The sequence below is a fragment of the Carlito syrichta genome, unplaced genomic scaffold (genome assembly GCF_000164805.1).
Source record: "Carlito syrichta isolate Samal-C Ts95f unplaced genomic scaffold, Tarsius_syrichta-2.0.1 Scaffold307180, whole genome shotgun sequence".
Classification (NCBI taxonomy): Eukaryota; Metazoa; Chordata; class Mammalia; order Primates; family Tarsiidae; genus Carlito; species Carlito syrichta.
The window spans coordinates 984,513-1,008,816 of record NW_007251276.1 but is presented as its reverse complement, the minus strand read 5'-3'; the positions used below and the strand labels follow the sequence as shown (position 1 = coordinate 1,008,816).

The 24,304-nt window shown below is 41.2% G+C and overlaps 1 long non-coding RNA gene across 1 annotated transcript in view; it reads left to right on the top strand.

The window, feature by feature from the left end:
* Positions 1 to 11,394: 11,394 nt before the first annotated feature.
* Positions 11,395 to 24,304, top strand: part of LOC103266425 — a 35,718-nt gene continuing 22,808 nt past the window's right edge. The window contains exon 1 of the long non-coding RNA XR_002482308.1: positions 11,395 to 11,467. This is a non-coding gene — a long non-coding RNA (uncharacterized LOC103266425). The remainder of the gene's footprint in view (positions 11,468 to 24,304) is intronic.

Below are 24,304 nucleotides of genomic sequence, written 5' to 3'. Positions count from 1 at the left end.
CTCAGCCTGTAATCGTGCGCCTTTGGGAGGCTGAGGTGAGTGGATTGCCTGAGCCCGTGGGTTCGAGACCCACCTGGACAGTGAGACCTCATCTCTACAATAAATCAAAAAATCAGCCGGGCGTGGTAGGTATGCCTGTGCTACTGGATACTTGGAAGCCTGAGGCGGAAGCCCAGCAGGTCGAGGTTGTGGTGGCTGGGAGTGGCCACTGCACTCCAGTCTGGGCGACCGAGTGAGACTCCAACTCAAAAAAATAACAAAACAAAAAACAAACAAACAAACAAAAATCTTGTAAGGTGAAAATGGAGTTATTATAGCTGGAACAAACAAATGTTCTCATCTGTACGGCTTCTTGCCTGGTGTAGAATTATCACTTAGCAAATGCTAACAATTGAATAATAAGGACAGCAGTGACTGTAATGACAACCATTAAAAAACTTAATTCAGGAACAGGTGCAGTGGCTCATGCCTGTAATACCAACACAAGGCAGGAGCATTGCTTGAGCGTAGGAGTTGGATACCAGCCTGGACAACACAGTGAGGCCATGTCTACAAAAAATAAAAAAATTAGCTGGACATGGTGACGTGTACCTATAGCCACAGCTACTCGGAAGGCTAAGGTAGAAGGATTGCTTGAGCCCAGGAGTCAAGGCTGAACCATGATAATCCGCTGCTATTAGACCACTAGGCAAAATGTATGAAGACAGTTCACCAAAAAGTAGGTACAAGTGACTCCACAACATATGAAAAGGAGCTCAATCTCATTTAAACAAAAAGAGGTCAAGATAAAGTTACAATGAGATTGTTTTCCACCCATCACACTGGCAAAATTTTTTAAAATGACAGTACGCTTCAATAGTACACTCTGTCGTTTTGGGGTGGCTCGGAGGCACTATTGTATTGTTATTATAACTTCTGTGGAAGGTAATTTGCAATATTTATTAATATTTTTAAAAGCCCACCCTTTGATCCAGCAGTATGTTTTTAAATATTTATGACAGATATGCTTCTAGTAAATGGCTTGTTTATTGCATGTTGTTTGTATGAGCTCAAGATTGAAAATAACATACATTTTATTCATTCATTTATTTATATTTATTCATTTATTATGCTCGAGTTGTGCTACACATTGAGGATTTGCTACATAAGTAAATTGCATGCAGGCAAGGTTTGGGCTTCTAGCGAGCCCTTTCTCCTCCTGGTATGGAACAGGATATCCAATGGGTAGTTGTTTATCTTGTATACTCTGTTTCCCTCCCCTCATTAGCAGTGTCAATGTCCGTTGTTCCCACCTTTGTGCTCATGCGCCCAGTGTTTAGGACCTGCTTCTGAGGGAGAACACGTGGTCTTCAGTTTTTGTGTCTGTGATAGTTCACTTAGAAAGATGATCTCCAGCTGCATCCTTGTGGCTGCAAAGGACATGATTTTGTTCTTTAGGGTTGTGTAATATTTTATTGTGTATATGTACCACATTTTGTTTATCCAGTCCATGTTCATTGGGTATCTGGGTTGGTTCCATGTTCTTACTATTGTGAATAGTGCTACAATGAACATACATGTGCAGGTGTCTTTTTGGCAGAGTGATTTATGCTCCTCTGGGTATATTCCCAGAAGTGGGATTGCTGGATCTTTTTTTTTCTTTTTTTTTTTTTTGAGTCGGAGTCTCACTCGGTGGCCCAGACTGGAGTGCAGTGGCCGCTCCTGGCCACCGCAGCCTCGACCTGCTGGGCTCCGGCGATCCTTCCGCCTCATCCTTCCGAGTAACTGGAATTATAAGCATACGCTACCACGCCCGGCTGATTATTTGATTTATTGTAGAGATGAGGTCTCGCCAATTTGCCCAGGCAGGTCGCGAACCTGCGGGCTCAGGCAATCCACTCACCTCAGCCTCCCAAAGGCGTGGGATTACAGGCTGAGCCACCGAACCCGGCTGATTGCTGGATCTTATAGCAGCTCAATTTTTAGTTCTTTGAGAAAACACCCCACTGCTTTCCGTAAAGACTGAACTGGCTTACTTTCCCACTAACAGTGTAGAAATATTTTCTTTTCTCCATAGCCTTTTCTTTGTAGCCCCACCAACACCTGTTGTTTTTGACTTTTTAGTGATAGCCATTCTTACCGGTTTTAGGCAGTATCTCACTGTACTTTTGATGTGCATTTCTCTGATGATTAGTGAAGCTGAGTATTTTTTCATAGCTCTTTGGCTGCTTGTATGTCTTGCTTTGGGAAATGTCCTTTGCCCACTTTTTAATGGGGTTATTTGGTTTTTCCTGTCAATTCATTTGAGTTCCTTGTAGATCCTGGATGTCAGATCTTTGTCTAGTGCATAACTTACAAATATTTTTTCCCCTTTCCATCAGTTGTCTCTTTACTCTCTTGATGGTTTCTTTTGCTGTGTAAAGCTTTTTCGTTTGATAAAATCCCACCTGTCAGTCTTAGCTTTTGCTGCATTTGCTTTGGAGGACTTGGCAGTGAATTCATTGCCTACTGCAATGTCCAAGAAGGTATTCCCTAAGTGTTCTTCTATGATTTTTATAATTTGAGGTTTCACATTTAAGTTCTTGATCCATTTTGAGTTAATATTTTTATATAGTAATAGGGGTCTAGTTTCATTCTTCTGAATGTGGTTAGCCAGTTTTCCCAGCACCATTTGCTAAAGATGATTTCCTTTCCCTAATGTTTGTTTTTTTGTTGACCTTGTCAAAGATGAGTTGGTTGAAGGTCCATGGTTTTATTTCAGATTCTCTGTCCTGTTCCATTGGTCTATGTGTCTATTTTTGTATCAGTAGCATGTTGTCTTGGTTACTGTAGCCTTGTAGTAAAGTTTGAAGCCTGGAACTGTGATGCCTCCAGTTTTGTTCTTCTTGCTGAGGATTGCTTCAGCTATTCAGACTCTCTCACTATTTTTTTTTTTTTTGCTTCCATATGAATTTCTGTATTGTCTTCTCTAGGTCTGTGAAAAATGATGCTGGAAATTTGATAGAGAGCACACTGAATCTGTAGATTGCCTTGGGTAGAATGGATGTCTTGATAGCGTTGTTTCTTCCAATCCATAAACATGAAAAGTTATTTTGTTTGTGTCATCCTTGATTTCTCTGAGCAGTGTGTTTTAGTTCTCATTGTTACGGTCTTTCATATGTTTGGTTAGATGGATGCTGAGGTTTTTTTTATTTTTTGTGTGGTTATTGTGAAAGGGATTGTGTTTTTTATTTGGTTTTCAGCCTGCTTGTTGTTGGTGTATAGACATGCATCTGCTTTTTGTCCATTGACTTTGTATCCTGAGACTTTACCAAAGCCATTTATCAGTGCAAGGAGGTTTTTCACAGAGGCTTTAGGATCTTCTAGGTAAAGAATCATATCAAATGCAAAGACAGGTAATTTAACTCTCTCTTTTCCTATTTGGATATCCCAAATTTCTTTCCCTTGCCTGATTGCTTTGGCTAGGACCTCTAGTACTACATTAAGTAGGAGGCATAAGAGTGGACATCCTAGTCTTGTTCCAGTTCTTAGGGGAATGCTTTCAGCTTCTACTTATTAAATATGATGTTGGCTTCAGGTTTTCTTACATGGCTTTACTGTTTAAAGGAATATTTTTTCAATGCCTAGGTATTTGTGAGTTTTTATTAAGAAGGGATATTGGATTTTATCAAATGCTTTTTCTGTGTCTAATGAGATAGTCATGTGGTTCTTGGTTTTACACCTGTTTCTGTGATGGATTATGTTTATTGATTTACATATGTTGAACCAGTCTTGCATCCCAGAATGAAGCCCACTAATTGTGATGGATAACCTCTGAAATGTGCTGTTGAATGTAAACTGCTCGACTCTTGTTGAGAATTTTTGCATCCATGTTTATCAGAAAAATTAGCCTGAGGCTTTCTTTCCTTGTTTGTTCTTTGCCAGTTTGGGGTATCAAGATGATACTGGCTTCATAGAAAGAGCTAGGGATAATTTCTTCCTTTTCTATTACATAAAATACTCAACAAGATTGGTATCAGCTCTTCCTTGTGTGTCTTGTAGAATTCAGCTGAGAAACCATCTGACCCAAGGCTTGTCTTTTTTTTTTTTTTTTTTTTTTGGTGGGGCAATTTCTTATTACTGAGGTGATTTTTACTTGTTTAAGGTTTCATTTTCCTCCTGTTTCATTCTTGGGAGGTCATGTGATGACAGAAATTCTTCCAATTCTTCTAGATTTTCTAGTTTATTCATACACAGATGTTTGTCATATTTTTTAATAATCGTTTGTATTTCTTCAGGGTCAGTTGTAACATTGCCTTTTTCATTTCTAGTTGCATTTATCTGAATGCTCTCCCTCTCTTTCTCATCAATTTAGCCAGGGGTCTGTCAATCACATTTATCCTTTCAAATAACCAATTTTTCATCTTTTTGACCCTTTGTATGATTTTTTTCATCTCTATTTCATTTAGTTGTGACTTTATTTTCATGATTTCCATTTTTCTACTAATTCTTGAGTTGGATTGCTCTTATCTTTCCAGTTCCCTTATGTGTGACTATTTACCTGAGATCCTTCTATTTTCTTGATATGTGTGTGCAGTGTTATAAACTTCCCTCTCACACTGCTCCCATGATATCTCAGAGCTTTTCATGTGTTGTGTCTTTGTTTTCATTTGTTTCCAGGAATCTTTTTATTTCTGCCTTGATTTCTGTGTTAACCCAAAAGTCAGTCAGAAGAATATTGTTTAGTTTTTATGTATCTGTGTGTTTTGGAGGATTCTTGTTGGAGACAATGTTTATTTTTATTCCACTGTGGTCTGAGAAGATGCTTGTTATAATTTTGATCTTTTGAAATTTGTTCATGTTTGATGTCTGAGTATATGACTGATCTTTGAGTATGTTTCATGTACTGATGAGAGGAATGTACATTCTGTGGTTGTTGGGTGAAGTGTTCTGCAGATGTCTATTGGGTCCAACAGATCGAGTTCGAGTTAAGGTTCCAGATTTCCTTGACAGTTTTTTGCCTCAAAGATTGGTCTAAGGCTGTTAGTGGGGTATTAGAGACATGGGCTTTATTCTTATCTCCCTAAGGGCTGTATTATTATCTCAGATGTTATAAATAAATGGGTTGTTCCAATTGACTGCCAGCCAAGAGGTGGTGCTTGCAGGAGACGGTGGTGGTGGATTGCAGGAGAGCTGTGGGAGTGGCTGTGGGTATTTTTGTTTCCTCAGGGAAGTGATGATCTAAGTGATGACTGGGGCTAATGAAGCTCCCAAACTTCCTCAATTCCTGGGCTTTCAAGCGGTGTGCGGGGAGGAAAGCTGGTCGGGGGGGTTAGGTCAGACTGGACTGCTCTCCAACTCCCCACTGGGCACACAAATGGCTGCCACAGTGGAAAACAGGTTCCCTGGCCTCAGTGGCCATGCTGCAGGAATGGTGGAGCCATCTCTGTCGTACAGAAGAGTTCACAAGGGGGAGAGGGTTGCTGGGGTGGTAGGTTGTTCCCCCTCCAATCACGCCTCTCTTCTCTTGTCTAAAGCTATCAGTGCTCAGAACGCAAAAGTTTCATTCAGCAGCCAGGTTTTTCCTGTGGGGTTGGGTCTGACTGCTCTGCATGCCACCTCTCCACCTGTACGCACTCAGGGGACTCAGAAGGAGGAATGGGCCCCCTGACTACTGTGGCAGTGCTGCAGGAATGGCAGAGCCATCTGTTGCGCAGAACAGTTCACACGGGGAAAGGGACTACCAGGATGATAGGGCTCCTCCTGGCTCCCCTTCCCTAGTGATTGGCTGGCTGTGTTCAGAAGGCAAAAGTTCATTCAGCAACAGTCTCCACTGCAGACTGCCCAAACAGGAACTGCCAGCTGCAGTGAAATTGACCCTTGGAGCAAGTGAAGGCAGCTGGGGTTTCGGGTCTGAGAGCTGGCCGCTGAGCGCAGCCTCCAGAGATCAGGTTCTTCCAGGATGGTTTGGCTGCAGGCGTTCAGAGGTGGAATGGGTTCTCAGCTCCACATGGGCTCTGGCAGTATGCAGCTGTGCCACATGCAGGCTGTTTCCTGTGTGGGACTGGAGTCTTGTGGGGCTCGAGGAACCTCCCAGTCTTTGACACGAGAGAATGCTGAGTTCCTAATTTCCCACACTTACCATTTCCCCACATCAAGAGACTGCTCTCTGTTGCTGATGTGACCAGGGTGGGAAGAGGGCTTTTTGGCTCCAAAACAGTCAATCCGTTCTCTCTCCTCCCTGCTTTCTGTGGGTCCCACTGTTCCCCTGTGAGTTGCGGGAGTGTCCTCCATTTCAATTTTCTTCAACTGCTAGAGGTCTCTGACTGCTGGGGCTGTCTTCCTCGGTCTGCTCTTTGAGAGAGGTGCCTGTCAGCTGCTTCCAGATGGCCATCTTGTCCTTCCCATACAACCTAAATTTTTATCCATGAAGGACTAATCCAATGAAATCCAGTAGTCATACAATGGAATGTTCTGCAGTGGTTAAAAAAGAACATATTGATATAGAAGTTTCTCTGAAGCAGGGGTAACATACCCCCAGGCTGCGGATCAATGCTGGTCCATGGCCTGTTAGGAACCAGGAACCACACAGCAGTAGAGTAGCCAGCGAGCCAGCTCCATCTTCTGTCAGTCAGTGGAGGCATTAGATTCTCATAGGAGCCGGAACCCTATTGTGAACTGCACATGCCAGAGATCTAGGTTGTGTGCTCTTTATGAGAACTTAATGCTTGATGATCTCCTCCTACCACCAATCTGTGGAAAAATTGTCTTCCACAAAACGGGTCCCTGATGCCAAAAAGTCTGGGGAGAGCTGCTCTAAAGTATACTGTTAAATGAAAAAAGCAAGGTTTGGAACATCTCGTATCATATATTACCATTAATGTTTAAAAAAATCCACTTTTGGCTGGGGGCAGTGGCTCATGCCGATAATCCCAGCACTTCGGAAGGCTGAGGAAAGAGGATTACTTGAGCCCAGGAGTTTGAGACAAGTCTGGGCCACACAGCAAGATCTCATCTCTACAGTGGGGCATGCCTGTAGTCCCAGCTACTTGGCAGGCTGAGGCAGAAGGATTGCCTGAGCCCAGGAGATCAAGGCTGTGGTGAGCTGTGATTGTGCTACCGCACTGCAGTCTGGATGACAGAGTGAGACTCAAAAGAAAAAAAATCCACTTTTACATATATGTCTATGTTTGAAAATGCTTGGAATATATCTAGAAGTAACACATAGTGGCAGTGGTTGCCTTTGAGACTGGGTGATTGGGGGACAGAGATGTAGAGAGACTTACTTTTCCTTATACGTCATTTTGTAGTTCTTGAATTTTGTACTGGACATGATTACCTATTTATAAAAATTTCACTGAAATACATATCAAAGTAAAAAAAGTGTACAAACTTATTTAAAACAGGTTAAAAAATGGATAGAGAATTTAATAAAATATATTGCTTCCAAATAATAAATAGCAAGTAAATTGTCCCAAATAGGAAGTTTTTGAATAGTCTGCACAGATTTAGGGGTGAAAGAGATGAATCTTACAAACCTCTCATAGATGAAATTTTCACAGTAGTCTATTTCTTCCCAACCAAAACCCCCCAGGGAAATCAGCTGAATACCGTATACTGTAATTTTATTTTTCATTTCCTTGTGTAAAAACACCCTAGGAGCTTTGCTGCAAAAAAGGAATTCCCTGGGATTTTAAACCAGCATGGTTTAGAAAAGTCTTAACTTCAAAGTTAGGTTCCCTATGTACCTGTCCATGGGTGGCACCTTTCAAAATGAAATAATTGGAATTCAGTGGAAGTAGCGGCAGCCACACCTGGGGTTTGGTGTTGGAACAGGCAGGAAATGTGGTCTGACACCCAGCAGCACAAAGCTGTTACAGAGAGCATTGTCAATTGAGTGTGTCCTTGATCAATCTGAAATGATTTTAACATTGAATCTAATATGTATATGCTTTGAGACTAAGTATGAGGAATGATCTCGCAAAGTTCTCACCGGGGTTTGGGGAGACACCCTTCCTGCAATGCTATCAGGATGAGAACAGTGTCTGCCACTGCCCACTAACCTTCTCTCCAAAAAAAAAAAATCCCTATGACCACGATGTGGAGAGTGGTGAGTGACCTTCTTAAAGGATTCCTCTTCTTGCAGAGTTCTCTCCCTTCCATCCTAGCTGTGGGGGTCATGTCACCCTTGTTTACATGGTAAAATTGAGCGCCTCAACTGCATTGCTTGTCAGTCTACCACTTTAGCCTTCCTTGTTATTTTAGTCCTGATACCTTTTCTGATCTCACATTATCCCCCTAATAATAATACTGTTAGTTCAGGAAGGGTCATAGCTTGAAGTCTAATTACCTTCATTAAGAAGAAACATCAGAAAGATGTGTTGACATTCAGTCAAGAGCAAGAATGTCAGAGGAGCTGGGGTAGAGGCCGAAGACCCACTTTGCTGTGTCTACTGTTTCACTGTGATGAGCCCTGGCTGAGCATTGCCAAATCATCTGCACATGTCAGCTCGTCTCAGGTGCTAGACTTGACCTGGATGCAACAGCTGGCCTGTTTCTGAAGTGCCTGGCACCCTCTGTGACTTAGTGCATTCTTACCGATTAACCCTGTTTTTAACTAATTGACCTTCCTTAAAAATGGCCACAGTTAAATTTCAAGTTCTGGAGGGAAATGGTAACAGAGTTTTATTCCCAGCAAGAGCCAGCACTTCAATTTTCAAAGGCTGGCTTCATCTTCTACCATTTACTAAGTTTTTGCTCAGTGCATTAGTAAATTTTCTTAGAGGAAATGAAATGGGGGGAGGAATGAAAGAAACTTGCGTTTGTCAAAACAGTTCTTTTGAAGGATTTTGTCCGCAACTGCTGACTTGTAAGAGGTTTGAGATGAACTCTGGATTTAATTGATTTGAGCTGTGTATTTCCCTGACCGCGGTAAATGACCAAGAATTGATTCTGGGTGGTAACAAAGCTGTATACTATCAACACTTGAGTGTCCCTTGTGGATGAGGCAAGGCATGCTAATACTGAAGCACAAAACAGATTCTTGCCCTTCTACTTGCTGTGGTCGGCTCTGAATGCACACACTGAGTGGGAAGGAGGTTACAGGGTGGCCAACTGCCTCACGGTTTCCTCCCCACCCCTCGAGGCCTCTGAGTCCCACTGCAACTGCATGGGCGGTCACTAGTGCGCCTGGAATTTGCATCATCAAATTCAAGGATAGACAGACACACCTTCTGAGATTCAGGCTAGTGTGTGTGAAGCATCTGTACTGATACCTGGCTTGTCAGTGGTGAGTGATACCTCTGAGGACACGGGGCAGACACTGAATCGATTTTGAGGAAGATGTGTTAGCTGTTGACCAACGGCCCCTTTGCGCTTTGTGGGCCCTCTTAGACCACTTGATTGCCATGAACTATCTCTGGCTTCTTTTCTTTTCTATTCTATTCTTTTTGAGTTGGAGTCTCACTCTTGTTGCCCAGTCTGGAGTGCAGTGGCATGCTCAAGGCCACCGCAGCCTTGACCTGCTGGACTCAGGTGGTCCTTCCGCCTCAGCCTTCCAAGTAGCTGGAACTACAGGTGCGCGCTACCACCCCCGCTAATTTTTTTGATTTATTGTAGAGATGCGGTCTCACTGCCCAGGCGGGTCTCGAACCCGTGGGCTCAGGCAGTCCACTCACCTCAGGCAGTCCACTCACCTCAGCCTCCCAAAGGTGCGGGATGACAGGCTGAGCCACTGAGCCCGGCTTAAAACTACCATTTTCTAGCAACAGCTTGAATTGTCCTAGAAAAGCATATCCTGCTTTCTGGTCTCCAAATGGTGATTTCCTTTGGACGCTCCACTATTTCTTTTGTTAATTATCACAGGCTCCTCCCTCTTTACCTCCTGACTTGTCTTTCTAGTCGAGACCAGTATCGAAACGTTTGGTTTCTTAAAATATTTAGCCAGCAAGTATTTTTTCTTTTAGCAAATCACAGTCTCGTTCCATGGTTCTAAATGGAATTTAGTCATTCCTTGCCTTCAAAGCGTAACATGGTCTCAAGCTCTTTGTATCTGTGCCTGTGGCACCTTCCAACTCCCCAGGACTCCTCCCAACTCCTTCATTTGTCATCTCCACATCTAGAAGGTATGATTTTCATCATTCTCACAACCTCGAGGAGTTTTCCAATTAGCAGTATGAGCTCTCCCTAGATCCCCACTTCCACAGCCCCTTCATAAATGTCCTAGAAACCCAACTAGCATCAAAAGTTGGCAGCACCTGTGTGTCCTTGCCCCGTAAAACCATCTTCATTTGCCGGCTAAATATTTTAATATTTTACCGCTTCAAACATGACACCTTTCTTGAGCTCACGTTGACACTCATTATCATGAGCCTGGAATGGAAGGCAGTGGGTTTGTGGAGGCTTCAAGTAGAGAGGAGTGCTGGCTTTTTCCATGTTCATACAGAACAGGATGAAACTGAAGCGGCTATGTAGATATTTTAGTCCCACTAGAATTTTTGCTCCATTACACAACAACTTTAGGAAGTCAAAATTTCAAATTTGAGAAAGAAGCAGGAATTTTGTCATGTGATGCACATTGTCCACCTTCTGCAGAATGTTTGTTTCAGTTAATTTGTGACATTTTCTATCTTTCTTTCATTCTTTTGTTTGTTCTTTTATTCTCTCTCTGTTGCCCAGACTGGAGTGCAGTGGCACGATCATAGCTCACCGCCACCTCCAACTCCTGGGCTCAAACCATTCTCTTACGTCAGCCTCCCGAGTAGCTGGGACTACAAGTATGTGCCACCACCCCAGGCTAATTTTTTATTTTATTTTTTTAAAGAACATATTCTTTCCTTTGAAAAGGTGCACAGATAACACAGAGAGATCCAGATCTTTTTTCAAAGGTACAAAGATTGGGGCAATATGAGGGATGGTACGAAGATGAGAAGTGAACTTTACGCTACATGTCCAAAGCCCCAAATAGAAGAACCATAGATATGTCTGATATAGCAGTGAGTATATGTGTGTAGGTGTGTGTAGGTGGTACACACACATGCATAAACATGCACACACACAGTGGGACTCGTGACTCCAAAGTAATGTAGCAGATTGTCAGACGTGGTTCTTGGAAGCGTTCTTGTTACATTAATATCTTGGCCTCTACGCATGTGAATTTCATGCATCTAAGTATACATGTGCCCACACACATGAGCTCACAATATAAGATCCAAAGTGCTAACTAACATTAGAGATATTGCAGTTAAATGATGAAAAGCGAGCATTGAGGTTTGTGTTGTATATGTTTACAACAAGATTTGGAATTCAGGGACCTGCTGTTTTCACAGTCGCCGCCGTTCTCTGCACAGCCTGTTTGGAAATGTTACAGTCCCTGAGAGACCGGCTCCCTCATGAATAGGCAATTAGATGCCTCCTCCCTCCAGGCTGCGAGAGATGCTGCTTCCCTCCTGGAATTTTCTCCACTTTTAGCAAACGTGTGCTCAACTTGTAAATGTAGTTTCCAGCACTGGTAAGAATATTTTTGTTTTGAATAACAATCACGTTCTTTCCCACAGCGTGAGGTCCTCTGCTGAGTAGCAAGGAGCCCCCCTTGCCCCCTCCCTGGAATCCGGCATCGTCTTGCGGCGGCAGGCAGCAGCGCCTGTCTCAGAATCTTCTTCATAAACACTGCGCGGCACAACCGTCTCCTGAAGTACGTAGTCAACATAATTGTTCTCACATTAAAAAGAAGAGGAAAACAAACAAGGGCGCCGCTCTGCCCAGCCCTTTTCACAGCACTGTGGGGAGCTGCAACGCAGGCTGCCCGGGCCCCTGGTTCTCCCTCTCCCGAGTTGGCTGCTCAACCCTGCTAGGTCTCAGTTTCTCCTTTTGAACAGTGGGCTTCGTTTGACTGTTGGGTGGACTAAATGAGGTAATCCATACAAATTCTTAGAACACTACCTGGTGCTGTAAGCTCTCCATAACCAGTGCTGCCTCTGCTCTTTTGGAAGGTAGATTTTATAGGAAATGGGTCTTCTACCTACAAATTCTAATATAAATGTAAGCATAAACACCTTTTAGAGCATATAGTTATATTTTTTTCTCCAGATTTCGGCCTGACCTCCTTTTTCTAGCCAATGCTTTTTTTTTTTTTTTTTAAATCAGAATTGAGCCCATTATAAAAATATCCCGTTAGTGTCAGAACCTTAGCCTTCCTTAAAAACCCTTTCCCAGCTCCCTATCATCTATAGGAAAAAAATCCAAATTCCTTAGTAAGATGTAAAAGACTGTTTGCAATATGGCTACCAACAACATCTCAATTTCATCCCATGAGACACACTCCAGATGTATCTTATGTTGCAGCAATACTGAACTGGCCATGGTCCGGCTACGCCAACTCCTTTACTTCATGTCCCTGGGCCTTTGCAAATGCAAATACATGAAATACTGTCTGCCGCTCTTGACTTTCTGGGACAGCTCTGCCTGGTTCTACCTCTGCGTGTCTTCTCTCAGACTCGTGTTCCCCCATGGCCCCCAAGGTATTGCCTCCGCCCTCCATGCCTTGTCCATAGTTTCAGTCTTGTAAATATCACCTGATGCCGCAATGCATTTGTTTACAAGTATGTCTCCCCCGTTTGGTGATGAACTGGGTCTTATTTATTTTTGTGCTCTGGCACTGAACAAACAGCACAGACCCAGTGTCTCAAAAAATTGTTTGTTTACCGTTAAATTGAAATAGGGAACCAATATGTATATTATTATTATTATTATTATTTGATTTGTAGTTTCACTCTTTCATCCAGGCTAGAGTACAGTGGCAAAATAAAAACTCACCACAGACTTGATCTCTGGGGTTCAGGTGATCCTTTTGTCTCAGCCTTCCAAGTAGCTGGGACTACAGGCATGTGCCATCACACCTGGCTAATTTTTTTATGTTTTGTAGAGACAGGGTCTCACTATGTTGCCCAGGCTGTTCTCAAACTCTTAGGCTCAAGCAATTCTCTTACCTTGGCTTCCCAAAGTGCTGGGATTACAGGCATGAGCCACTGTGCCTGGTCAATATTTATATTATTGAAACTGGCACTGCAGAGGTTTTAAAAAAAATTTTCATTATAATAATGGTCAGCTATTATATTTAAAATATTTTGCAGAATAAGGCCCATTTATATAAATGAAGAGTGGTTGAAGCAACAGCAAGCCTGGAGATTTTAGGATTAATTTTGTTTGATTCAACAAGTTTTGCTCTGAGTGCTAGGATAAATAACGAAGATGAAACAAGATACTTTCTGTTTTCTCAAGGAGCGTTCACTCTAGATGGGGATAAAACAAATAATTAGAAGTAGAGCAAAATTCATTCCCTTGGAGGTAAACAAAGAGAGCTCTGGAGGTTTGAAGGATAGATCAGCTCAATGCAACTGGGGATAAGGAAGAGGTGCTGGGTGGACGTGACAGTGCTCGAGAGTGACCTTGTTGTGCTAGGCGGAGAAAAGCAAGCACGTTCCAGGCAGAAAGTACAATGGGTGTAAAAATCTAGAGCTGACTAACAGGATCTACTTGGAGACCAGCAACCATCTACCGGGCTCCATCTTTTGCTCCATGTGCAGATGTGTGGCAGAAAAGGATGAAAAGCAAGTTTGTGGACATTTTGCAAAAGGTCCCGAGACCCAGAATGAGGACATTTGACTTAAAATTTAGTGAGCACTGGGGAGCCATCAATATTTTTGAGCAATATTTATCGATTTATATATATTTTTATATTTTTGAGTCATAGTTCTATAAATAGAAGAATGCTTAAGGAAACTTGGATTACTAGCATATATGTACTGCACTGGAGAAGGAGAACTTCACAGTAGGGATTTGAGAGAGGAGACCACTGGATAAGTGTAAATGGGAGGTGCTAGCAGCAGAATATAGTATCCGAGAGACCTGGTGGAATTGAAACAGAGAACATGGCGGTCATTTTGATGTGAGGATGAGTGAGAAGAAAGAGTTCCATGTGATGTTCAGGTGTAAAGCCTGGTGATAAAGGAAGCCACGGAACCATTAAGAGAATTTGAGAAATCAAGTCATATTGTTGGGAATGTTGCAAATTTGGTAGGGACCATGTTGAGTTTACCGGTTTCCAAGTAGATCTGAAACGTAGGAGAGAGGTCAGAGTTAGAGCTGCATACGTCTAAGGATCACTGACATCGGAGAATAGATATTGTGTTGAGGAAAGGAAGGACTTTAGTTAAAACCTTAGATGACACCTACATTTAAGAAGTCAGGCCGGGCTCGGTGGCTCAGCCTGTAATCCCAGCACTTTGGGAGGCCGAGGCGAGTGGATTGCCTGAACCTGCAGGTTGGAGACCCACCCGGGCAACCTGGCGAGACTTCATCTCTACAATAAATCAAAAATTAGCTGGGTGTGCTAGTGTGCTCCTTTAGTTCCAGCTCCTTGGAAGGCTGAGGCAGAAGGATCGCCGGAGCCCAGCAGGTCGAGGTTGCGGTGGCTGGGAGTATGCCCCTGCACTGCAGACTGGGCAACAGAGTGAGACTCTAACTCAAAAAAAAGGTCAATAAAGGAGAACAATGTAGTGATAGAACCAGTATAGATAGTGCAATCCAATGGAATTCTAAGAAAAGGTTTTGAGAAGGAGGAACTATTCCTGGAAAAAAATGTAGGTCCACTCATTACTTGACATAGTATAAACATTTATCTGAACTTCCATAGCTCTTTGGAGCTCATATTTCTTTGTAATGATTTATTTATACATCTGTCTTTCCTACCAGACTAGGAGTTCCTCCACAGTAGAAACATGTCTTACTTGTGTTTTTCCAGCACTTAGCAGAATACCTGGAATATGGCTAGGGCTCAATGATTGTTGAATGACTGTGTAAACAAAGCAACAGGGAAGATGCTCATTGTATTTGAGAAAGAGGTATAGTTCTTGAAATAAAGGAATGAATGTCTGAATAATTTTATGCTCTTGAGAGAGGAAGAAAGAGAGTTTATGAAAAGGTAATTCAAAATTGAACACTTGGAAAAATTCTGAATCCTCCACTATGGCATGAAATTCATCATCTAAATTCTCATAGATTAAAGCTTCTTGATTTGTGAGGAATGCAGTGAAATTATCTAGGAAGTAAAGACTTCTATAACATTCCAGCTGCGTGAATTCAACTGGCCACATGATTAATGACTTTGCTAGGCACATTCAGGGCCTTTCATTTCCCAAGCACTTTATAAACATTGAATAATCTCACAATACCCTTGTGAGATATTATCATGTTCATTTTCCATATGGTTAACTGAGCCAAAGAGGTTAAGTGACTCGCTCAAAGGCCACACTGGAAGTCAATGACATAAAACGTTCAGAACGAAGGAATTCCCAGGTTTCATACCTCACTGTAGATTGCTGAACTGAATCTCACTCCGTATCCTGCTAAGAAGCCTGACTGACAGGCCAGTGCTGTAACAGATTATGCTTTACAGCTGAGATAAGTGAGGATTAGCATGCTGTCTCTAGCAGGTCAGGGACGGCCCCTGGAAAGAACAAAAACTATGCTCTGCAGGACCATGCGATATAAGACATGCCTGGACAAAGAAGAGCAGAAACGGACATGGGTGAATTATACGTGGGTGAATTACCTCAGTGGATTTCCAAAGACCTTTCCCGAGATAGGAACCTGGGTGGGGATAGAGAAAGGCAAGCTTAGCAAGTCAATGGGTGAGCATCTTAAATCTGAACATTGATGCCCTCTTGCTTTCCTTATAAATTTTTGTGTTATTCTTTACCATTGAGTTTTGATTTTAATTGTCTTTTCACACTTCTCCTATCTCCGTATTTCTCAACTTGGTTCTCCTTTGGTCTAAAAATATTGTCATGATGTCAACACCTGTGCACATGGCCTTTGAGAAAACCACTTGCTTTTAATGAATTGGTAAAGTGAAAATTGACAGTCCTCATTAGTGCATTAGGTTGAGATGAATGTTTTTGATTTGCAATGATGTATTCATAGCCAGGTCTTAAAACCTTTTTTAGGGCTTAGTTTTCTACAAATGAAGATCAGAGTATGGAGCGGATGCTGTTGAAACCTTGCACGTATCTCCCTAGGCTCCTTGTATAGGGAGCTCAAAGACCCAGTGACTTCTACTGCAAGCACTTGTGACTTTTTGTCTGCAGGCTTTCTCCGACTGCTGGGGCAGGTGAGAGGCATGGGCTGCTAGTGCCCTGGGAGCAGACCACAACCTCAGCTATCTTGCCTCTCTGATGTGTACCATGCAGCTTCCCAGCATTTCCTTGGCAGGATTGCACCTCAGTTACCTGCAGCAGGAACTTGTTTGGTAACAAATACTCTCCCTGTATTGACTTTTCTTTCTTTCCCTGTCTCACTTTCCCACTCTCTTAGTAGAGCTACCTTGGCTTACTGTCCAAATAAACCACTTGCACCCAAAGCCTATCTCAGGGTCTACTTCTGGGCCGGCCTAACTTAAAGCCACTATAAGAGTTACATGAGTATCAAAGAATAAGGAGGCTTTGAAGTCCTGATAATAATCGTGTGTACCTATCACTATTTACAAAGCACTTTCATATTCACTTTCTCATGAGAGTCTTAGAATCACTGGTGAGTTAGGATTCTATTATTATTACCCCTATTTAATGTTGAAGATACTGAAGCTCAGTGGAGCCAATGCTAGAAAGTGGTGCCTCTGGCCTTTAATTCAGGCCTATGTCTCCAAATCCCCACCTGTTTCCACCTCCTCACTGTATCCTCAGTTGATGCTAGACGAGAAGACTTGGACTATGACTTATGAGGCTTCTGCAAAATGTAGACTCCATGTGTAACTGAATAGTTATTTAATCTTTACTTACATGTTAAATTTTATTGAAATATGTTAACTGTCTATCCATTTGAGAACTTTAATTAGCCATCATTGTGTTTTGACTACACCTTCTATTATTACTACAATTTTAAGCAAATATGTGAGCCTCAATTTTTCATCTTCAAATGGAAACCAACAATTGACCATTTTACAGTATTGTTTTGAGGTTTAAATACATATAAAGGACTTAGCACCTATTATGTGCTCAATAAATGTATCCTGCCTTCTAGGCTCTATGTAATTTGGGATCAGGCTCTAAATGTCTGGTAAACTAGACATTTAGACCTTAGTTATATCTTGATTCTCTTTAGAGAAATGCTAAACATCATCAAAATCAGTTGTCCTTCAAACATTTTTATGGTTTTTTAAAATAATTTATGTATTTTTTTCAAATCATAGTTTCCTAGAGTTGGAAGAAACCTTAAAATTTAGAGATGCTGAAATCTCAGCTATAGTCTCTCTGACAGATGGTCACCCAGTCTCTGCTGTCTTGTGTCTTATAATGATATCACTGTCACACAAGTGAACTCATTTCATTGTTGAAAAGTTCTGATTATTTTAAATTTCTTTCATTTCTTGAGCCAAAATGACTTTCTTATCATTTCTTTCCTATTATTCTGAGTGACATCTCTGGAAGTTAACAGAACGAGTTTAACAATATGTCTTGGCTTGGGCCTCTTTCTACATGAAAAAATTCTGTAAGTCCATCATCTTTTCTTGTGTTAGGATCTGTGCAATTTTGCTCTGTAGGAGTGGCTGTTCAGAACTAGTTCTTATTTTTCCACAGAGGTTCTCCTTATAGGTGACGTTTCCATTCCTCTGTAGTAATCTAGGCACTCAGGACATCTTTTAGTGAATTGGCTTATTCTTTTATAGTTATCATTTCTCCTTAGGTCTCTTTTGAAACCATGAGTGTGTTAGTTTATCCTTGTCTGTGAGTTTTCACAAATCATTGGATTTCTTCTTAGTTCTTGTTCATTTCCTCTCTTGTGGTTTTAAGATTACATGTATTTATTGAACCCCTATTCAGTTTGAGATTTGCTTTTTGCCTTTGAGGCTCATCTTGTTTCTCCTTCTTGCAGTTGTAGTTGTGGGAACCGATTTGTTAGGAGGTACTAAGCACTCGTATCTCCATATTTCTGCCCTAGATATCTTCCCTGTAGACAGTTTTTAGCCTTGTCCCTCTTTTTATTTTTATTTTTTTGAGTTGGAGTCTCACTCTGTCACCCAGACTGGAGTGCAGTGGCCGCTCCCGGCCACTGCAGCCTCGACCTGCTGGGCTCTGGCGATCCTTCCACCTCAGCCTTCCCAGTAGCCGGAATTACAGGCATGCGCTACCATGCCTGGCTGGTTTTTTAAAATTTTTTGTAGAGTTGAGGTCTTGCTGCCCAGGCGGGTCTCGAACCCGCGGGCTCAGGCAATCCACTCACCTCAGCCTCCCAAGGCGCGGGATGACAGGCTGAGCCACCGAGCCCGGCTTGTCCCTCTTTCTCAATCATCCCCCCCAGTCTTCTTTTTCCAGCCTCTCCAGAATGCAAAGAATGTGGATCTAAGATTCTAGCAAACGTGTATTTTAACTCGAGCTCCACCACTGTACCACTGTATTAGTTTTCTGTAACAACTTACCACAAACTGGGTGGCTTTAAACAGCAGAAATTTGTTTTCTACAGTTTGGGAGGCTGGAAGTTTGAAATTTCGGTAGCAGCAGGGCTGCACTTTATCTAGAGGCTCTAGGAGGGCATTTAGTATGTTCCTTGCTCTTCCATCTTCTGAGAGCTGTTGGCATTCCTTGGCTCTGACACCATCTCTCACTGCTCTGTCTTCATATCACCTTCTCCTCTGTACATGTGGTCTCAGTTTCCCTCTGCCTCTCTCTTACATGGACAACTGTGCTGGCCTGGTTGCCCACCATGATATACTAGGAATGTTATCTCATCTCAAGGTCCCTAACTTAATCACATCTGCAAAGGTCCTTTTATAAATAAAGGAACTTTCTCTCTCTTTTTTAGATTAGAAAATATAGTTTATTTAGAAAGAAAATGAGAGAGAGAGAGAGAGAAGAGAGACAGAGAGACAGAGAGACAGAGAGGAGACAGAGGAGAGAGAGGAGATTTGCCTCCCCAAGGTAGGGGAGAAGGCCAAAGCCAGAAAACATGGCAGTGACCACAGTTCCAAGAGTACATGGCCACGCCAGAGTCTAGTAAGGCAATGGCTCGAATAAAGGAACTTTCATAGGTTATAGGTTTAGAAGCTGATACCTTTGATGGACTCCAATCAGTCCATTTCAGCCTTCTAGTATTACTACAGTTTTAAGCAAGTATGTGAGCCTTGGCTATTCATCCATAAGTGGGAACCAACAATGACATTTTCCAGTATTGTTTTTAGGTTTAAATATATATAAAGGGTTCAGCACATATTAGGTGCTCAATAAATTTATCCTGCCTTCTGGGCACAGTTTCTAGGTGTGTAATTCAGGATCCGGCTCTTTATCTTTCCTAATTTTAGTTTTCTGAATCTTTATACTTAGGGATTAAAATATTTATCTCACAACATCTTTTGGAAGATCAAATGAGATAACATGTGAAAGTGCTTTGCCAACCGTAGACTACTATGAAATTGTAAGTTGCAGTCATCTCACCATTAATATTAGTTTATGTTCAAGTGCAGCCAAGTATAAGTCTCAGATATTCTTCCAGTGAGCTGCATTCCAGCTAGCTTTCTTCCAGTCTATATTTGTTGAATTTATGTTTTGGAAACCAAATATGGGATTTTATATCCTATTAAATTTAATCTTGTTGGTCTTGGCCCAGCATCCCGTCTGTCAAGTACACTTGGAGTTTATATTCAAGAGTTATTTATGTTATCCCCAGGGCTCTGGAGCTGTTGCTGGCAGGCTCACATTAGACTGTAATGTATTCAAAGAAGTGTCAGAGTTCTAAGTTCCCCCCCAATTGCCACCCCCACCTCACCTCCTCCTCACCTCCTGACTTTCCTCAATTTTAGAAAGACATAGAAACTCCCAATTTAATTTTATTTTGGACTGAAGATGCACATTAGAGCACTAACTGCTCCCACTTCACCGGAATTTGCTAAGAGTTGATGGCTTTATATAAAGGGCTTGAAATTAAAAAACAAAAACCCCACAGTATATACATATCCAGGGACAAAGCAATCAGAAAATGGTCTTTCTTTTTCCTAAAGGAAGACCAGATAGGTCTTTGCTAATGCCAGATGTTTGAATTCTAAAACAATTCATAAACACACACACACACACACACACACACACACACACACACACACACACAGAGACACACACAGACATACACACACACACAGACACACACACACCCTTCATCGTGTACTTAACATATCATGGATCTCTAATGTTTTAAAGCTCCTATTTGTTTTAACATTTTATTAAAATAATGTTTGTGTAGCTTCATTTCTTTGCATTATCTTCCTTCTAATGACCATACGTACACACTACACACATTCACATACAAAACAGACACACACACACATAAACACAAGCAGAACCTATTTAATCCGGTGTCCTCAGCAAGGAGGATTTTATGACTCAGGAGTGAACTGCTAAAACTCCCATCACATGGAAACAGACACTGTAGTGCTTCAGTCTGACCTGAGGGTCTGGAAGCTTTACAGTTTATTAGGCAAAGCATTTATGATACCCTCATTTGCAGAGATGCTTCCATCAGAGCAATACCAAAACGTCCTCTGAACCAAGAAAATGGGAATAACTGTGAGCTTGTCCATCTTTGTTCTTTCAAATATAGCATTTCACAATTTTTGTTATCTATTGCAGAACCTTAGAGAGGCTCAAGTTGATGAATATCTTTCAATTCCTATTAAGATCAAGCTCAGCAGTCTGTACCTTGTCAACCATTATATTCACGAAGAGCAATAGATCACCTTTGAAACCTTTGAGAATAAGTAATATGGTGACTAGATAAAGGTTATTGTGCAGCAGTTGAACATTTAATAGAATCTGCTGGCAATTTAAAATAATATGGCTTTATATGTTCAACTTTTTCCCCCCAGAAACATAGACTGAGGTTGAGGATACATTTGCAGAGTTGTAATTACTGTACTTGAAATTGATGTGAATATGCATATGAAAGGAAAATGAGAGATGTTTTTCCCCCAGGAGAGAACCATTTTTTTCCATCACTACGTTTAGACTAAATAAACAAGGATACTGTTTCCTCAAACTTAATGCCATACCCTGTCCCAGCTAGTAACACATTCATTCAAATTTAGTTTTAAAGACAGACCTCCAATCAGCAATCCCAGTCAAGGTATTATTTCAATAAAAAGATTTTTTGAAGGGTGGTTGATTAAAAAATAAGTTAGAAGATATAAAGAATTAGGACAGTTAAAAAAAAAATCCCCATGAGATTTAGAAATGACATGTTTAAGGGCAAAAAAAAAAAAAGAAAAAAGAAATGAAGAAAATTAAATATTCAATGTTCAAGTATTCCATGAATGCAAAATTCTGAAAGATATTAACAATTAATATGACTTTATTCTTTATTTCTTCCTTGGATCAATCAGTTTTCCTCCATAAATGATCATAAGAGAATTATCACTTCCACAGATCATCTTAAGGCAGAGACTTGGTTTTTAGGGACAGGGAGGAAAACAATCTAAAAAATATTGCTTACTAGTCCTTGAAATTTTATACTTTACATTTATGTTTTTCAGTTGAGTCTTTTTCATCTGAGTCATCCCCAAAGCCTCAGTAAAAGCAGATTTACCTGGAAATGTCAGTACTCATTGAGCCAGGAGTTCTCAAACTTCAGTATGCAGTTGAAGCACTTGGTGGTGGAGACGCTTGGCTTCGGCCTCAGAAATTCTGATTTGGTGTGTCTGGAGTGGGCTTCAGGGATCCTCTTTTCTTTTTTCTTTCTTTTCAAAAATAATCTTTTTTTTTAAAGAGCATTTTTTGGTTCACACCAATAGAGAAGAAGGCACAGAGATTTCCTATGTATGAGAGAGGACCACCCCAAAATAGGAATTTATTTATAAAAAATTGTGTATTTATTCTTTCATGTGTCAACTTCAGTCACCTTCAAAGCACTCTCCATTTGATGCAGTCCACCTATTGAGACGCTTTTGATGCAGTCCACCTATCGAGACACTCAAAACAGTTTTGAACTCCTCGATTTTGATGCCTTGTGGTGCTTTGTGGTGCTTTGTGATGCCTTGTGGTGCTTTTGCCATTTGTGTGTGTGTGTGTGTGTGTGTGTGTGTGTGTGTGGCTTGCATTGTTTTCCTTTTTCTTTTTTTAAAAATATGTGGAGCACTCAGCACAGTGTGGGCAGGTGCACTGTACGGTCATCCATCGTGAAATGGGTAAATGTGTTGAGAGAATTTAAAAAAAAAGCTGATGATACTGATGGGTCCCTATAACACTCAGCTAGCGGGAGAAACCCTGTCCTATGAGGGACCAACCCTCCAAAAAATAATTCCGGTTGTCTTGGGGTCCTTCCACTTACTGCCTGCCCAGACATATGTATGGCCCCTTCCACTACCAACATTCCCCCATTTGTACATTTTTACAGTTGGTGTACCCACACTGTCACATTATTATCACCATAGTTTACATTAGGGTTCACTCTGGTTGTACATTCTGTGGCTTTGGACACATGTGTATGTGTCCACTAGCATAGTATCATACGAAATCGTTGTACTGACCTAAAAGTCCTCTGTTAACAAGATCTTCAGGTGAATTCCTGCCCTTGACTTCCAGGCCACAGTTACAAGCATATTTTTTAAAAAGAAGATAAAGAAGCAGAGAAGTAGTGAGGGTATAGCAAAGAACAGGCCGTAGGAAACAACATGAGGAGCCTGGCGAGTGTGGAGTGAATTTAGTGCTCATAAGGCAATACCTGAGGGTCCCGGAAAACAGTGACATGTTATTCCACCAAAGTCTTTTTATAAAGGCTATGCAAATTATGCACGGATATGAAACTTAAGTGAAACAATTTATTAATTAAAAAGGTAAGGGAGGGTATGGGTACTCCCTTACTCCCCGCTCCAATCCTCCCAATACACACACACACACACACACACACACACACACACACACACACACACACACACACACACGAAGCTATTCATTGCAGTTATTTGGCTCTCAGGTTCTAATTTTCCTTGTCCCATAGAAGACTATGGGTGAGGCTATTCTTAAGTATCCTATCTGTATGATATCTAATATCCTGCTGAGAGTGAAGAAAATATCAATAAAACCGGTTACTTGAAATTAGACAGACAATTCGTTTAACTCCTTGTACCCCTCAAACATTTACCGATTTCAACCTTTTTTACCGCTGGCTTTTGTTCAGGCTTCACTGCTGTTGACCACAGGCAACAGATTCCTCGAATATCGACGTCCCCAAACAGACATTTTGTCTGTGCTTGAGCCCTTTACAGTGGGAGTGAGTGAGGGAAAGCAGGCATTTCTGAGCTCCCGAACTCAATTTATCCAGAACGTCTTTAATTTGACCTTCTTTACTTAAAATTCTGTGACTTTAAAAAGTGTGAAGGCCCATCTAAACCATGGGGAGTGGGGAAACTGCACATCTTTCTTTCTACAAAAATGATAATTGCCAAAGAAATAAGCTTTCTTGTAGAAAATGCAAAAATAAACAACAAAGAAAATAAATATCAGGCATAAAAGAGATGCTTCCTGTTCGACTTCTGACATGTTTCCTTTTAGTCTTTTTGCTTGTCTCAGCGCATGTATTACATATATTTTAAAAACAACAGGGTATCATATTGTACTGACATTTTTAGAACTTGCTTTTCCCAGTTAACAATATTTTGTGAGCATTTTACTATATTAATACATGTTTTATGCATGATTTGTAATGGCTAAATTAATTTCCCAGGCTCTGGATGTAACATAATTTATTTAACCGTTTTTCTTTCTCTAGCTATTTAGGTGGTATTTAGTTGGTATATTTCTCCATATTGTAAGTAATGCTCCAATTAACAAGGTGAGACACAAATCTTTGTGTACATCTCTGATTATCCCTCAGGACAAATTCCTAGAAATGAATTTCTGCAACAAAGGTCATTATGCAAAACTTTAATGCTTTAAAGGCATATTGTCAGATTGCCTTCCAGAAATAATGTTGTAATTTACACTCACACCAGCAGTGTGTGAGTGACTATTTCCCTGAACCATTGCAGGGAGTTTTTATTTTAAGACATCTTTGCCAGTTCTTACCTTTTAATTTATGATGATCACAATTAATGCAATAAAATGGTATCTTTTAAAACAAATCCATCATTTCCTAACACACATTGCCCTTGATAATCAAATATAAAAATGTAGTTGACTGTTGGTTTATCCACTAGACTAGTGGTTGACAAACTTTTTCTGGAAAGGAGTAGATAGCAGATATTTTACCCTTGGAGGGCCATATGGTTTCTGTTGCAACTATTCAACTCAGCTGTTCTAGTGCCAAAGCAGCC